The sequence below is a fragment of the Elephas maximus genome, chromosome 24 (assembly GCF_024166365.1).
Source record: "Elephas maximus indicus isolate mEleMax1 chromosome 24, mEleMax1 primary haplotype, whole genome shotgun sequence".
NCBI lineage: Eukaryota > Metazoa > Chordata > Mammalia > Proboscidea > Elephantidae > Elephas > Elephas maximus.
The window spans coordinates 22,099,374-22,116,347 of record NC_064842.1 but is presented as its reverse complement, the minus strand read 5'-3'; positions in this window follow the sequence as shown (position 1 = coordinate 22,116,347).

Below are 16,974 nucleotides of genomic sequence, written 5' to 3'. Positions count from 1 at the left end.
AAGACATACATTTATACTCTGTTTAAGCCATGGAGAATTCTGGATTTTCTGTTATGGTAGCTAATACTACCTTATGTACGCATCTTCTTGAAAAGTTGTTTCCAATAGGATTTGTTGCAAGAGAAGAGCAAGATGCTCAGGTACTTTTGTTATAGAAATATTGCTCTGAAGACAATCTTCTGTTCCCTCTCAAAGAAGCAAATTGAAATCTCTTTCCTAGAACATATTTCTAAAAAGTTTTACATAAGACATATCCAGTAATAGATTTTAGCAGCTATTATATAGTAGGCTATTAAAATAAAGTGTGAGGATACTGGCCCAGTTCCTACATGGACATAAAAATAGTATTACAGTTTGTCATACTGTAAAAATATAGCATTCTTTAAAAAAATAAAGTTAACAAAAATACAGCCTTTTAAAAATCATATGATTTTATGTGTAGTGCCTATAGGTTTGCCATAATGAAATACTTCAGACTTTACAGGGAAATCACGTAATTATTAAATAACATGCTTAAGTGTGGAAAAAGCCTCCACTTTAAATTAGGTATTAGAAATTAGAGAGTAAAGGGACTGTCTTAGTCATCTAGTGCTGCTATAACAGAAATACCACAAGTGGATGGCTTTAACAAAGAGAAATTCATTCTCTCACTGTTTAGTAGGCTACAAGTCCAAATTCAGGGCATCTGCTCCAGGGGAGAGCTTTCTCTCTCTGTTTGCTCTGGAGGAAGGTCCTTGCCATCAGTCTTTCCTTGATTTGGGAGCACCTCAGCACAGGAACTTCAGGTCCAAAGGATGCACTCTCCTTCTGGCACTACTTTCTTGCTGGTATGAGGTTCCCAACTCTCTGGTTGCTTCCTTTTCCTTTCATCTCTTGTAAGATAAAAGGTGGTACAGACGACACCCCAGGGAAACTCCTTTTACATCAGATCAGGGATGTGACCTAAACAAGAGTGTTACATCCCACCCTAATCCTTTTTTAACCACAAGCAGAGGTTAGGATTTATAACACACAGGAAAATCACAAAACGGAGGACAACCACACATGGCCTAACCAAGTTGACACATATTTTTGGGGGACACAATTCAATCCATTACAGGGATGTTTTGTTTCTTCCTCCTTATTTTGGCCCATTCAGATACTCAAAGTGGCCCTCCATAATTTTCAACCGAGGCTCTTTTCACCCAGGAAAAGTGTCCTCAGTAGCTGAATGTCTCGTGCATCTAGGCATCCTCTGTAGCTAAACCATGTCACATTGTCAGTCTTCGTATCAACCAGAGGGTGTGCTCCACAGAATCTAGACAGGATACTCTGGAAAAGAAGAGACATGTTCCTATACTTACTACTCTTCAGAGGAGACCTGGTCTTAGGTCAACATTCTGAAGCAACGTCCTTAGATTAGGATATTTGTGAGTACTGATAGACTGGTGCCAACATTCCATGGCCTGTGAAGGTGAGAATTTTTGGTTTTCTTGAAACTTATTGGAGTTGGAGGAAAAGGGAGGGGGTGCAGGGACTAGAAGAATGTCTCCCTCTTTTCTCCTGTTTCCTCTTTCCCATCCACTCTTCTTCGTACCCAATTTTGGACACTCCTCTTCTATAGGAAAATAAGAAGAGGGAGAGAGAAGAAGAGGAGATAAGAAGTAAGGACAGGAAATAAGGCTTAAAATGCTCTGGAGTGATGGTGCCTCTCCTGAGGCAGAGTGCAGGTGCCTCTCCTGAGGCAGAGTGCAGGATCCGCCATGATGCTCTCCCACATTTCAGGCACTTGGAATGCAGATCTGAAAAAATAAATGAGACCAAGTTTTTTCTCTGTCTCATGGCTCTAAAGGGCAAATGGTGCTGTCCACAGGACCTGCCACAGAGCTGAGACTAAGGAGCCTTAATGTGAGTTTGTGAAAATGACATTCAAACCTGAATCAATCTCTGAGGTGGACTACATACTTTTAGTAAAAAAACTAGAGGCTAGAGTGAAATGAGAGTCTCTAGGTGATGCATTCAGTTAAGTGCTGGCTACTACCAGAAAGACTGGCAGTTTGAACCCACCCAGGGGTGCCTCGGACAAAAGACCCAGCAGTCTGTTTCTGAAAAATCACAGCCACGAAAACCCTATGGAGCAGTTCTACTCTGAAACACAGGCATCGCCATTAATTCAAATTGACCCTATGGCAGTTGGTTTGGTTTTGGTTTTTTAAAAGTGAAGTGACTAGCAATTACTTGTAAATAAGTTATCTGCTAGAAAAGAAATTAATCAAACTGACCACAGAATGTGTGATTGTCCATTTGTAGAGGACATGAATAAATGGGGGAGATTTAAGAAAAACCAGTCATGGTGACTAGGATGTGGTCTCCAGAAGCATAGTTGTACCACACAAGTGAAGCACAAATGACTCCATGAGCTTTCAGAAGCACAGGCCGAAGCTGTGACAAAATGAAATCTAAAACAAATCCAGTAGTCAATAAGGCCCAGGCACTCTGCTAATTCTCCAAATAACCCTGGGATGTGCCTCTTAAGAAGCGTTTGTTTCAAATGAGGAAATGGAGACTTAGAGATATTACTTAATATGCCCAAGATCATACAGCTAATGAGTGACAGAACCAATATCCAAAACTACATTTTCCTAGTTCCATAGTACTAGAAAATCTCTCACAGCAAAAAACACTTTTTTATTCATTTCCTCAGTGTTATTTATTCAGCACTAGGCAGACAAGAGAAGACAGTTGCAGCTCTCGAACACCACACTGTCTGCTGGAGATCCACCAGCAAAGCACTCGTAACATTATCGTGGGCTGTGTGCCAAAGGCTTGATTGGGGCATGCAAGGAACATGTGAAGGAGCACCGGACTCAGCCTGGGGGAATGTGGAACGGGTCAGGAAAGAGGAGATGGTGCTTGAGACGAGTTATAAAGGCAAGTAGAGTCAGGGAGAGTCCCTGGGTGGTGCAGATGGTTAAGCACTTGGCTGCTAAGCAAAAGGTTGGAGGTTTGAGTTCATCCAGGGGCATCTCTGAAGAAAGTCCTGGCGACCTGCTTCCAATAGATCGCACCCATTGAACACCTATGGAACACAGCTCTACTCTGATACACATGGGGCCACCATCAATCAGAATTGACTCAAAGACAATTGGTTTACTGAGGCCAAGCCAGCAGAACCAGGAAACTCTGCAAACACCACGTGCTACCATGGAAATCGCCTGAGCACTCCCATGAGGTTCGCCCAGAAGATGACTCCTGGTCTTTAACAAGGGCTGTTGAGTAGCACTGCCTGGGGATTTCCACACCTTCACTCATCAGGAATACGCAGCCCTCTCCTGGACTCTCCTGTGCGCATGCGGGCGGGTTAGCCAAAATCACATCATGGCTTAAAGGGCAGCTTTGTTTATGCACTATTCATACGCAGAGAAATCTCCCTTAAATTTGCATATTAGAGAATGATCTTGAGAACAATGAGTTAAGAAAGCCACCTCACTCATTCATTCATTTGCTTGCTTACTTTTCATTCATTCATTCACTCATTTAGTCACCAACTGCTTATCACATGCCTACTATCAGCTACCTGTTGTGCTGAGTTCTGGGGACACAGTGATCTACAAGACTGGCATTGCCTCTGTAGTACCTAGGTTCACCCATTCCCATTGAGAGTGAGGCCAGAGCCTCCCTCTGGCATGCTGCTCTGTGAGTGGCTGAACCTCCTGAATTCATTCCCGGATGAGGGGAAGCAAAGGAACTGATTTAATGAAATAGTTACCGGTTTCTCCGAAGACACTTAATCTGGATGTATAATTTATCCAGAAAGTTATTTTCATGTAAAAGTACTAAGAGCCAGACACTGATGCTCAAGATTTAGGTACTAGAATTATGGAGCTTCTCACTGTGCTTTATATCTTAGTTTTTAAAAATTCCAGATAAAGATTATGTTTTTGAAGCATAATCTGGTATGTGTGAGTGCCGCTCTGTACGTATAAACACACAGTATAGCTACTGAGAGGCATCAGGCAGGAAAGTGGAAATAGTCACGAAAATAAAAATGATATTTCAAACCCATTGCCTATTTTGCATTCTCATTTTTTTATTTAAGATTTTTTGAATTGTTGATTATTACAAAAGAATACAAAGAATGGCCTAGACATCATTTGTATATTTATATAAAGACAAGCAGAGCTGCGTTGAAAACTAGTGGCTGAAAAAAATGACCTCAGATTTGGCTCCTTCATCCCCACATCAGTTTGCTTCACATTCTCTTCTGATTGTCCTCGTTTCGTTTTTCCAAGGTCTCACGTTTCATTTCTCACATCTCAGTCACTCTACCATTTTGAGATGTTAAAATTTTTACCAGATTGAAGTCTCACCTTAGTGTTTACAGATAGGAATACGATTCAAGATTTTCCAGGATCCCAATGGAATGGGTAGATGTTCAACATAGGCCTTTCAAAAACTCATAGAAAACAAAGGAAAAAGACGTGTAGGTTATCGGTTATAGTAACAGTAAGTGCTAGCAGCACAACTGTCCTCCGCAAAGCCACTGTAGAAGTTCTGATGCGTTTAAACAGCAGGGTCCTCCCTGTGCTAGATTCCTTAGAGGGGGCCTCCCCGTGGAAAAGGGAAAACAGCGCAACATTCACCGAGGCCTTTACCTTCAACGTTATGATTCTTGGAGGAAAAAGAAAAAATTGGGGGTGGCGTGAGGGCAGAAAGTAGAGAATTTTCATTCTTTCAATTGTGTATTATACTAGTATCTATTGCTGCGTGACAAATTACTCCAAATTTTAGTGGTTTCAAATTACGCAGATTATAATCTCAAGGTGTTTCTGAAACAGGGATCTGGGCACATTTTGGCTGTGTCCTTTGCTTCGGGTTCCCTCACAAGGCTGCAGTGAAGGCGTCAGCCCAAGGCCTCTCCCAGGCTTGACTGGAGATGAATCTACTCACTCCTGTGGTTGTTAAAGAGAAAAAAGTTGTTGGAAGGGTTTAATTCCTCATCACCCATGGACTGATGACCTCAGTTCCATGTTGGCTGTTGACCAAAGGGCTGCCCTCAGTTCCTTGCCACAAGAGCCTTTTCAACATGGCAGCTTGCTTTAGTTAAAATGTGCAAGCCAAAAAGGCAATAGAGAGGCTGTTAGTGAGATGAAAATCACAATACTTTGTAACCTAATGATAGGAGTGACATCCCATTAATTTTTCCATTTTTTCTCCATTAGAAGTCACTAGATACAGCCCCAACTCAAGGTTAAGGATTTACACAAGGTCAAGAATACTAGGAGTTGAGGAACATAGGTGCCATCTTAGAAGTCTGTCTACCACATGTATAAAGAAAGACTAAATATTTTACATCGTACTGTTCCAAATTCACATAAAAGAAATTAGCCCTCATTGACTGAGAGAGCTCAGTAGCACTTGTTGGAACTGTTGTTAGGTGCCCTCAAGTCCATTTTAATTTATAGCAACCCCAAGCAACAGAGTAGGGTTTCCTAGGCTGTAAGCTTTAAGGGAACAGATCACCAGGTCTTTCTCCTGTAGAGCTGATGGGTGGGTTTGAACCACCAACCACTTAACCATCGAGCCACCAGGTCTCCTCAGAAGTACTTAGAGTGTGGTAAAATAAAAGTATTAACAGGATACTCAAGAATTATCTTATGTTTGTTATTTTTAGAAAAATATTTCAGAGACAGATGGCATTAGAATAAATTGGTAATGTGCAAAGACAACAATAGACCAGGTAGATTTGGATAACTAAAAAGAGCATGTTTGGGAGACAGAAAAACCTGAGTTCACATTCCAGTGCTGCCACAGTATGTCACGTGGCACCAACACCCCAGAAACGTCCCTCGTGTTCTCTCAGACCAGTACCTACCCCTCCCTACAGGAAACCACCATCCTGATAATAGCTTATTTTTTGCCCATTTTTGAACTTCAGATCAATGGAATCATACTATAAGTATTTTTGTTTTGTGTATCTGGATTTTGACTGGGATTGCATAAAATTCTGTAGATCATTTTGAGGATAATTAATATCTTTATCATATTAAGTTTCCAATCCCTAAAAATGTCACATGCCTACATTCGTTTAGGCTTTATTTTCTCAAAATGATTTGTCGTTTTTAATGTAGAGCTCTTACACAGATTTAATTATAAGATTTATTCTTAGCCATATGATTTTTGGGTGCTCTTGCAGATAGTATGATTTTAAATTACAATTTGTTTGTTGGGGGCATATAGAAATAAAGTATTTTTGTTTATTGATCTTGTCTCTAGAGAGCTTATCTATAGATCCTTAGGGTGTTTTACAGCTTAAATTACATCATCTGTAATTAATAATAGTTTTATTTCTTCCATTGAAATTCTCATGCCATGTATGTATGTATGTATGTGTATATATATATGTATGTATTTAGTTTTGCCTTATTATACTGGTTAAGATCTCTAGTACCTTGTTGATTCTAGCTGGTAAGAGTTGGCATTCTTATTGTATTCCTAATTTCAGAAGGAAAGTTCATATCACTTATGATGTTTATTTCGCTCTTTTGTTAGACACATTTTATCCGGTTAAAAAATTTCCTTTTATACCTAATTTGCTGGGAGTTTGTCTCCTACAAATACATATTGATTTACATCACATGCTTTTCCTGCATTTGGCTTTTCTTCTTTAGTTTGTTAACGCGATAATTATATCGATTCATTTTCTAATGTTTAACCAATTTTGCGTGCCTAGAACAAACCCAAATCGGTCAAGTTGCATTATTTTTATTCTATATCATTGGGTTCACTTTACTAATGTTTTGCTTAGGATTTTCACAACTGTGCTTATGAAAGAGGTGACCTGTACTTTTTGTTTATTTTGTAAGGTTTTTTTTGTGAGGCCTGCATGCTGGCCTCAAAAAATGAGTGGAGAAATACTGCTTATTTTTTGTATACCTGGAAGAATTTTGTTTACTTGGTATTATTTCTTCTTTTAACTTTGGAAGAATTTATCATAAAGCTGTCTGAGCGTTGGGTTTTCTTCATGGGCCTGGGTTTTCTTTTTGTATCATTTTTTTAAGAAAAGTTATATAATTATTCAAGTTATTTATGTTATTAACTTTGATAGTTTTTTTCAATAGAAATGTGTCTTTTTCATTTGAATTTAAAAATATTTATGAACATAATGTTGAAAATATTATTTTTGTCTTTCTAACATTCTTAGAATTATTTTTCCTCCTAATGGTTATTTGTGAATTCTCTCTTTTTTTTCTGGAATGAACTTACCAAGGGTTTATTAATTTTGTTGTTGTTAGGTGCTATCGAGTTGGCTCTGACTCATATCAACCCTACATAGAACGGAACACTGCGTAGTTCTGTGCCATCCTCACAATCATTGCTATGTTTGAGCCCGTTGTTGCAGCCGCTGCGTCAATGCATCTCATTGAGGGTCTTCCTCTTTTTCGATGACCCTCTACCGAGCATGATGTCCTTCTTCAGGGACTGGTCCCTCCTGATAACATGTCCATAGTATGTGGGATGAAGTCTCACCATCCTTGCTTTTTAGGAGCATTCTGGCTGTAATTCTTCCAAGCAGATTTGTTTGTTCTTCTGGCAGGCCATGGCATACTCAATATTCTTTGCCAACACCATAATTCAAAGGCAGCAATTCTTCAGTCTTCCTTATTAATTTTGTTATTTTTTCTAAATTTTCAACTTTTGTTTTCATTTACTTTCTTTTATGTGCTACTTACAAAATCATTATTTTCCTTGCCATGTTCTTTGGGTTTAATTTGCTGATCTTTTTTTTTTTAGTGTTTTGAGGACAATGTTTTGATCATGTTTTTCAGGCTTTCTACTTTTCAAATATACACATTTTAACCTATGTTTTTCCCCTCTAAATATTAGCTATATTCCACAAGTTTTGATATGTCATATTTTCATTATCTGGCAGTTGAAAATATTTTCTGATTTTTATTATGAATTCTTTTTGGACCTGTGAGCTATTTGTAAAGAAAATGCTTAATTTTCAAACATTTGGTAATTTTCATTTATTGTTTTGTATTTGATTTCTAGCTTAATTCTAATGTAGCCAGAGAATACATTTGAATAATTTGAACTCTGAAAATTGTTGTTTTATGGCCTAGCATATGGTCAAGTTTTTACATGTTTCATGTGCACTTGAAAACAATGTGTATTCTCTAGTTTTTGATTACAATGTTAATACATGTCATCAGGCCAACTCTGTTTAAATCATGTTTCAGATTTTCCATATCTTTACCAATAATTTGTCTAGTTCTATCAATTGCTGGTATTATTAAAGCTTCCTCAATGACTGCAGATTTGTCTAGTTATCCTTTTTGTTCTGTCATTTTTGGTTTTATGTATTTTGAGGTTTACCAAAAAACAAATTGGTTGCTGTTGAGTCTATTTCAACTCATAGTGACTCTATAGGATAGAGGAGAATTTCACTATAGGGTTTCCAAAGAGTGGCTGGTAGATTCAAATTGCTAACCTTTTGGTTAGCAGCTAAGCTCTTAACCACTGTGCCATCAGTGCTCCATTTTGAGTATTAAACCCATTGCTGTTAAGTCCATTCCAACTCATAGCGATCCTATAGGACAGAGTAGAACTGCCCCACAGGGTGTCCAACAACCAGCTGGTGAACTTGAACTGTCAACCCTTTGGTTAGTAGCACCACCAGGGTTCCTTTTGAGTATTAGGTACACTTAAAATTAGAACTTTTATGAATGTTTTGTGAATTTTACAGAATATTTGGCTTAATCTATCATCTTACTATTTGTTTTCTGTTTGTCTGTCCTATTCTATGCTCATTTGTCTCTCTTTTTTTTTTTTGAATTAAAAAAAAAAAATCTTTCCGGCCCCCTTTTATTAGCTTATTAGCTAAATATCTTGTGTTATTCATTTAGTAACCACCCTAGAGATTACAATATGCATCCTTGTAAACTATAAGATAAATTGAATACGGTGAAACCTGTGAGAGCTGAAACTCGACACGTCTGCTTTATTTTTCCCGATCAGGCAAGTTTTCTGCCTTTGACAGGATACAGTCTTACCGCTTTTCTATTGCTCATTTTAGTGGAAAATATTTGAATTTTCCTTCTCTGACAAGTTTCAGCCTTACACAGGTTCTGGCTTTCCCAGGTTTTACTGCTTGCTAAAATCCAAGATGGATGCTTTGTTCTGTCCTGGACAGTATGAGGCTCTTAGAACAATTTAACTTCATATGTTTTAAGTCTCTTTCTCTCTCTCTGTGTCAATATTCATATTTTTATTTTGCCATACTCTAAGTACTACAGAGTTCTCTTAATTAACCAGTGAGGGCTAATTTATTTTATGTGAATTTGAAGCAGTACAATGTAAAATATTTATAAAATCTTACTTTATATGTGTGATAGGCAGATTTCCCTCTCTCTCTCTATATATAAATAGAAAGAGAGAGAATGAGAGAGCAAGAGAGAGAACAAACAAGAGAGAGAGAAGGATGGTTTTAAGCCACTTAGATTTTGAGATTGTTTGTTACTGTGTGTATTAGTCGCAGTTCCACCAGAGAAAGAGAACCAGTGGAACTGACTGACTGACTGACTGTGGGGGCTGCCTAAGTGCGTCTGAAATTCATAGGGCAGTCCATCAGGCGGGTTGGGAACTCTTGGGCAGGACCTGATGCTGTGTCCACAGGAGGAATTCCTTCAGAGAAGCCTCAGTTTTACCCTTAAAGCCTTTCAATGGGTTGAATCAAATTAAGGTAATTTTACTTACTTAAAGAAAACTGATGACAAACTTTAATCACATCCACAAAACACCTTCTCAGTGATACCTAGATTAGTATTTAATTAACTGGGGATGATAGACCTGCCAAATTGACACATAAAAGTGACCATAATACGTGGCATAATTTAGACTACCTTTTTTTAGTAGCAATTTAGCAATATTTGACTGTCAGCAGACTTTTAGGTCCATTAAATATTCTATCTCATGCATCCTTTTTATTAAAATAATTACAAGCTGTCTAAGTGACAAGCTCTGAAATACAAAATTCTGTCTTCAACCCGCAGAATTAAATGCTAGTTTTTATGACATTTTTTTACTTTTGAACGAGCCTCCACAATGGACTACATGTAAAATAGAACATATAGCTATGGACCTGCTTCTGATGTTATTAATAAAAAATTTTTTATTAATAACATCAGAAGCAGGTCCATAGCTACATGTTATTAATACCTACCCAAAATTATCACTACCCTGTCAGTTTGTTGTACTGTGGTGGCTTGAGTGTTGCTATGATGCTAGAAGCTATGCCACTGGAGCTTCAAATACCAGCAGGGTCATCTATGGTGGACAGGTTTCAGTGGAGCTCCTGGGGTAAGACAGACCAGGAAGAAAGGTCTGATGATATACCTCTGAAAATGAGCCAAGGAAAACCCTGTGAATCATAGAATATTGTTCGAGACTTTGATTCACTTTGGACATGTTATCAGGAGGTACCAATTGCTTGAAAAGAAAATCATGTTTGGTAAGGTGGAGGACCAATGAAGGTGAGAGAAACCCTCAATGACATAAATTGACACAATGGACACAACAATAAACTCAAACATGCCAATGATCGTGAAGCTGGCTCAGGACTGGGCAACATTTTATTCTGCTGAACATGAGGTCACCATGAGCCAGAGCTGAAGTGACAGCATCTAACAACTGGATGGCCACTCTAACTCTGCTTTGATCCCATACCCAATTCTTCCAATCACTCAAATGGTACCTTAAAAGCCATCTTCCATGTTGGACTTCTTAGTAGTTTCACTTCCATATTCTACAAATTCCAGTAAACTATCCACTTATCCCAAATACTTAGCATATCATTAGCAACTTCTGCATTTATTAAGTCAATCATTTGATTGATAGATAGCTGCCACTAAGACACCTTATGTACAACAGAATGAAATGTCATCCTCATGACTGCTGACATGTTTGAGTCATTCACATAACATGACGTCCTCCTGCAGCAATTGATCCCTCCTGATGATCTGTCCAAAGCAAGAGAGTTGGACAATGTTCTATTGGGATCCATAAAGTTTTCATTGGCTTATTTTTGGAAGTAGGTCACCAGGCCTTTCTTCCTAGTCTCTCTTAGTTCAAAAGCTCTGCTGAAACCTGTCCACCATAAGTGACCCTGCTGGTATTTGAAATACAAGTGGCACAGCTTCCAGCATCACATAGCAAGACACAAGCTCCTGCAGTACAACAAACTGACAGATGGGTGTCGGAAGTCAATCTTTAGAGTATATATTTTAAAACATTACCTAAGTTTGTAACATCTGCTTCTGCTTAACTCAATGTGTATTCTGTGCCTTATTTTCCTCATTTAAAAAAATAAAAAAGATATGTTTGGACTTAAAGAGTTCTAATTTCTCTTCTTGCTCTAATGATCTGTATCTCAGGTGCAGTGACCCGGGGTCCAAAGGATGTGCCCTGCTTCTGGTGCTGCTTTCTTGGTGGTATGAGGTCCCCAGCTGTCTGCTTGCTTCCCTTTCCTTTTTATCTCTTGAGAGATAAAAGGTGGTGCAGGCCACACCCTAGGTAAACTCCCTTTACATTGGATCACAGATCTGACCTAGGTTATGGTGGTGTCACAATGCCACCCTAATCCTTTTAAAGCAAAATTACAGTCACAAAATGGGAGAAAACCACAGAATACTGGAAGTCGTGGCCTCACAAAGTTGATACACACATTTCTGGGGGGACATAATTCAGTCCATGACATTGTCTTAACTGTAGAAGTAGTTGCCATTACTGCTCTAAAGTGGCACCATTACGGTGACTGTGATGGTTAAGATTGTGTGTCAACTTGGCCATGATTCTCAGTGTTTCAGCATCTGTTTAATGTTGTGACCACTTCCTTTTTGAAATTTGATACATGATCACTCCCATGATGGGATCTGCTGTGAGTAGCCAATCAGCTGAAGGGGATTTTTCTTGGGTGTGTGGCCTGCACTCAGTGTGGGTGGATGTTCAGGCAAGGTGTGTGGGCTTTTGCTCATTCTGGATCCTGCAGGTAGCTCCTGTTCATCTGACTTCCGGTTCTTAGGACTTGAGCTAGCAGCTTACCTGTGGTCTTGCCTGCCGATCTTGGGATTCGTCAATCTTCACAGCGTCTGAGCAACAGCCCTGCTTTCCAGCCTGCTGATCTTGGGTTTGCCTGCCCCTGAGGCTACATGAATCAGGAGACGCCTCTTTTCTGACCCACAGACTTGGGACATTACAGCCTCTACAACTACATGAGCCATTTCCTTGATCTAAATCTCCCTCTTTATATATATATTATAGGTTTTACTGGTTTTGCTGCTCTAGAGAACGCAACCAAAGACAATGGTTTAGCTCGTGTGTGTGTCTATTCTGGCTGCTCTTAGTCTTACTGATTAACTTTCTATTATCTCATATTTGAACTCCTTGAATGCAGGGCAGTAATTGACTTGGCTAGATCATCAAACAAGAATACCACTGCTGGGTACATGTTCTTTACTTAGGCCACCTGCTGGTCTATGCATGAGTTTCTTTGAGTCAGGTACTGATGCTGGTGCAATCAGTTGGAGCAATCACTCCGAAAATCTGTTGTACGCCTACACTAAAAAACTAAGGACCCTCTAAATTAGAAACCAGATTCATCTGTGTTTGTGTCTTACAAGGACCCCACTCAGAATTTCTCAAATATTCCTCAGAATTTTAAGCCCATGGGAGACTGTTGAGTCCATAAATAAATAATTTTTCACTATTTCCGAGGCCAAGAAGATGGGTTTGAGAGCCAGATATCCATTTTACAAAAGAATAACTTTTTCCCCTTCCTAATTTTTTCTCGCATATTTAATTTCATAAATAATCTTAACCTTTCTATACTTTAATACGTCATGGTCTGTCATCAAACTGTTCACCCATTAACAAAATCAACATGAAATTTTAGGATTCAGAAACTGTTGATAAAATCAAATTATTAGAGATTCAAAAATTTTGCTCCATTACATCTTCATTAAACTCTCAAATGACAACTTTTTAAAAAAATGTACCCCTTCATATTCTTCTCTTTATAAAAAGGGCATCCACCTTAGGCTCATACCATGGACATTCTTTCAGAGATAAGATTTTGTCTCAAATCTAAATAACGTTAGCAAAAAAAAAAAGGAAAAAATTCTGCGGGGCTCTTGTGAGAGGCATTGTGCCCAGCACTCCAAATATGTTTTTGCTTGAATAGGGCTTCAGCTCTGAGTAGCCCAATGGGAAGGGAATTTGTGCATTTGGAGGAGTTGGTGATGATGGCTTTCAAGGTATCCTTTAAAACTGAGATTCAATACGGGTTTGTTGAACAAACACCAGGCGTATTTTATTATGGATTTAGGCATGTAAATAATAGGATTTAATGGGTAAGTAGAGGGTCAGTGAAAGAGAGGAAGACCTTCAACGAGGTAGATTGACACAGTGGCTGCAACAATGCGCTCAAGCATAGCAACAATTGTGAGGATGGCACAGAATCAGGCAGTGTTTTGTTCTGTTGTACACAGGGTTGGTATGAGTTGAAACTGACTTGACAGCACCTAACAAAAACAACATGGGAGGCAGCCAAACTTTTAGTTCCATGAATGAGTTTTCTGTCACTTGGCCAGAGTGTAGAGCGTGGTCTCTACAACTGTTTCTTTACTGGAAAAAAAAAAAAAAAAAAAAAAAACCATTTATTTACTCAAAACAAATATATGTTAGAGACAACTTTTTTTTTCCCCATAAAGGTAGAGATAGTGTTACAAAAATGCCTCCTTTGGGTAATACACAAAACAGTGGGACCATAGCCCATATGGGCCAGCTCCATTTCCCTTATTCACCCCTTCATAGTACAGCTTGGTTACTGATGAGAGGCTGGTTTGTTTCTGATATCAAGCTAAGGAGAAAAAGAAACATCTCATCTCACAGTATGACAATGCCATATAATATTTACTTCTGAAAAAATTGAGCATTTGGTTATAGGAAAGGTTTGAGAATTTTAATAATTTCCCAAATTCAGCCCTTTACCACATCAATTTATTTGGGGATCTTAGAATTAATAATATAGATAGGTCCAGGTACAACTTTATCCTATTTACATAAAGAGGCATTAGAAATTCAAGATCTCCTTTATGACAGAATTAGAAGTTTAGTAATTTAACATAGCAGAAGAAAATGTATAATAATAGCCTATTAAATCTCACATTTCTTTTCATCAAATTGCCTAAAGAAGTATAAGCGATCAGTGACCCTGTATAACTCTCTAAATGCAAGACTGCTAATGAATCAAAAATAAGAGAATTCAGTTTATACAGTCTTACGAAGCTTCTAAAGACTACCTATCCAGTCACCATAAAAAGTTTTTTCTTCATAATTCAGCTATACATGGGAATTCTCTCAAATGGGAATGCTAGCTGTGCCCTGGAGTTGACTCCAGGGATATTATAAGTCCTCTATCAATTTAAATTGAATAAGATAAAAATGTTAAACCACTACTGGGTTACCAACATATAAAAAGAGGGGAAGATGCTAATTCATAGCAAATGGGGAAAATGCTGGATATGAGCGAATTTATCCAGTCTACTTTTTTTTTTTTTTTACCTTAGGCCAAATGGAAGTGATTTTAATTTTGTCCTTCAAATAAAGCTCACTGGAAATAAGATGAGAAAACAAAAGAAAGAACCAAACATTTGTCCACAATACAAGAAGGGGCTGTCAGCAAAGCGTCTTTCATTACAGATGATCCCCGTTCTAGTGAGAGTAAAGGCAGCTTTTTACATTCCTTAAACAGTAGAAATAATGGAATAAATTTTGGACAGAAAAACTCACACCAGCTACCATACATATGAGAAAAAGGCAGATTCTGGGATCAAATTCCTGAGACAGATGGACCTTGTGACTGATCTTAGCAAGATATTTTTAGAATCTTTTTATTACCGCCCCCCCACCCTGGAATTCAGTTCAATGAAAGTTTCTAAAACAAACAAGAAACTCAGCATGCATCAGTCACTTGAGAATAGCCACAGGCTGACGGGAAATGAGTTATTTTGTTCAGTCCCAGGTTCAGCGAGGCACTTTTAACAACCAGGTAACCGCGTTAACAAAACATATTTCTCAAAGGGCAAGATCAACCAAAAACCGGATCAGACCCATCTGACTAAGAACTAAATCGGAAGTGAGACAAACACAGCACAGACACAGTGCTCATGGGACAAGCTTGCAGTGCCACACAGCTGCAAAGCTTTTTCACAGCTCTCTGCTCCTTTTACAGAGTCACCTTTGACATTTTTTAAGACACTGAGTTTCACTCCATGTGCCACCGGACCTTTGAAGTCCATGAAGCATCTATTTCCCAGGTCCTGAAAGACAGTGGGGACATTTTCAGGGTGCCTTGTTTCTATCATTTTCAGATACCCAAACCACTCTAAATATAAACCTCAAAACGTTCCACTTCCTCCACGGCAGTTTGATAAGCTGTGAGCCAATTTATTTCATATGCAGTGGCTGGGGACAATACAGTGGAGGGATTGATATCTAACAGTGTGTTTCAGTGATTGGATTGAGGGGTGATAAAGGTTATGGGACTTGGGAAGCAACAGGCTGCATAAAAATTGTTAGTGCACGTACGCAAGTTTTCTACTGAAGATCCACCGTAAGGTCATGTTGGACTCCATAGTAAGCAGAAGTAGCCTCATAGAGTGAATTACTGCTTAAAATCATTGCTTGAGAATAAATAAGGCACTAGATTAACATTAAAAATCAAACCAAACTTGTTGCCATCGAGTTGATTCCGACTCACAGCAACTCTGCAGGACAGAGTAGAACTACCCCGTAGGATTTCCAAGGAGCGCCTGGTGGATTTGAACTGCCGTCCTTTTGGTCACCAGCTGTAGCTCTTAACCACTACGCCACCAGGGTTTCTAGATTAACATTAGTGGCACAGAAATCCAGAGTATACTCAGTTGAAGTGTTTTTGTTTTCCCCTTGGGTAATAATAATTCCTGGGACATTTATGGGGTAGGGGGCTAGTAGCCACCCTCCTCCTCATAATTTTCTGTCATAAACATATGCACATAGTTGCATATTACAGTGTTTTTGTTTTGCTTCTTTTGCTCTTGGGAAATAATTCCTGAGATGTTTATAGGGGAAAATTTTGGAAGTTAGCACTCTATTTAGCATAGACATAAATTCTAAGAGAGGAAGACCCTCTCTAGAGGGGTAGACAAAGCATCTAGATTAAAAACAAAATTCTGCAGGATGAAATGCCGGACATGAGCCCATTATGACACTCTCTGCACAGGGGCCATTTTCCTGGCACCCACAGAAGGCCAGTGTTGCCTCATGGCGTCAGTGACTTTGTTGCTGCTGTCTAGCCCACCCTGATGAGGTGGCCTGCCGGGCTGAGTACAGCTTTGCTGCTGCTAACGAATGGCAGGAAATTCTGGGACACAGTTCCTGGTGCTACCATTTTGCTGGGGCTTGGAAGAAAATAGCAACGATGGCCATTTCATAAAGGAAAAAATTCTCTTCTATCCCATGAAAGGAAATCCTGGAGGCATAGTGGTTAAGAGCTACGGCTGCTAATCAAAAAGTCAGTAGTTTGAATCCACCAGGTACTCCCAGGAAACTCTGTGGGGGCAGTTCTACTCTGTCGTACAGGGTTGCTATGAGTCAGAATTGACACGATGGCAGTCGATTTAGTTTTTTTTTTTTTTTTTATCCCATGTAAAAGTTAATGGTAGTGAAGGGGCATAATTACACCAAGCCTACCGTAGTTCCATGGCTGTGCACAAATACTCCAGGAGAGAACTTGAGAACTAACAAGGAATCAACCATCTCTTCTCCCTTCAGATGTCCTTCTCATACTCATCCAAGATTGCCTTTCTTGTCAAAGACTGAACTTGTCATGTTTGTTTGTCTTCACTCCTGATCTTTGCTTTCTTTCTTTTTTCTAATCATCACCCAAACCACCTT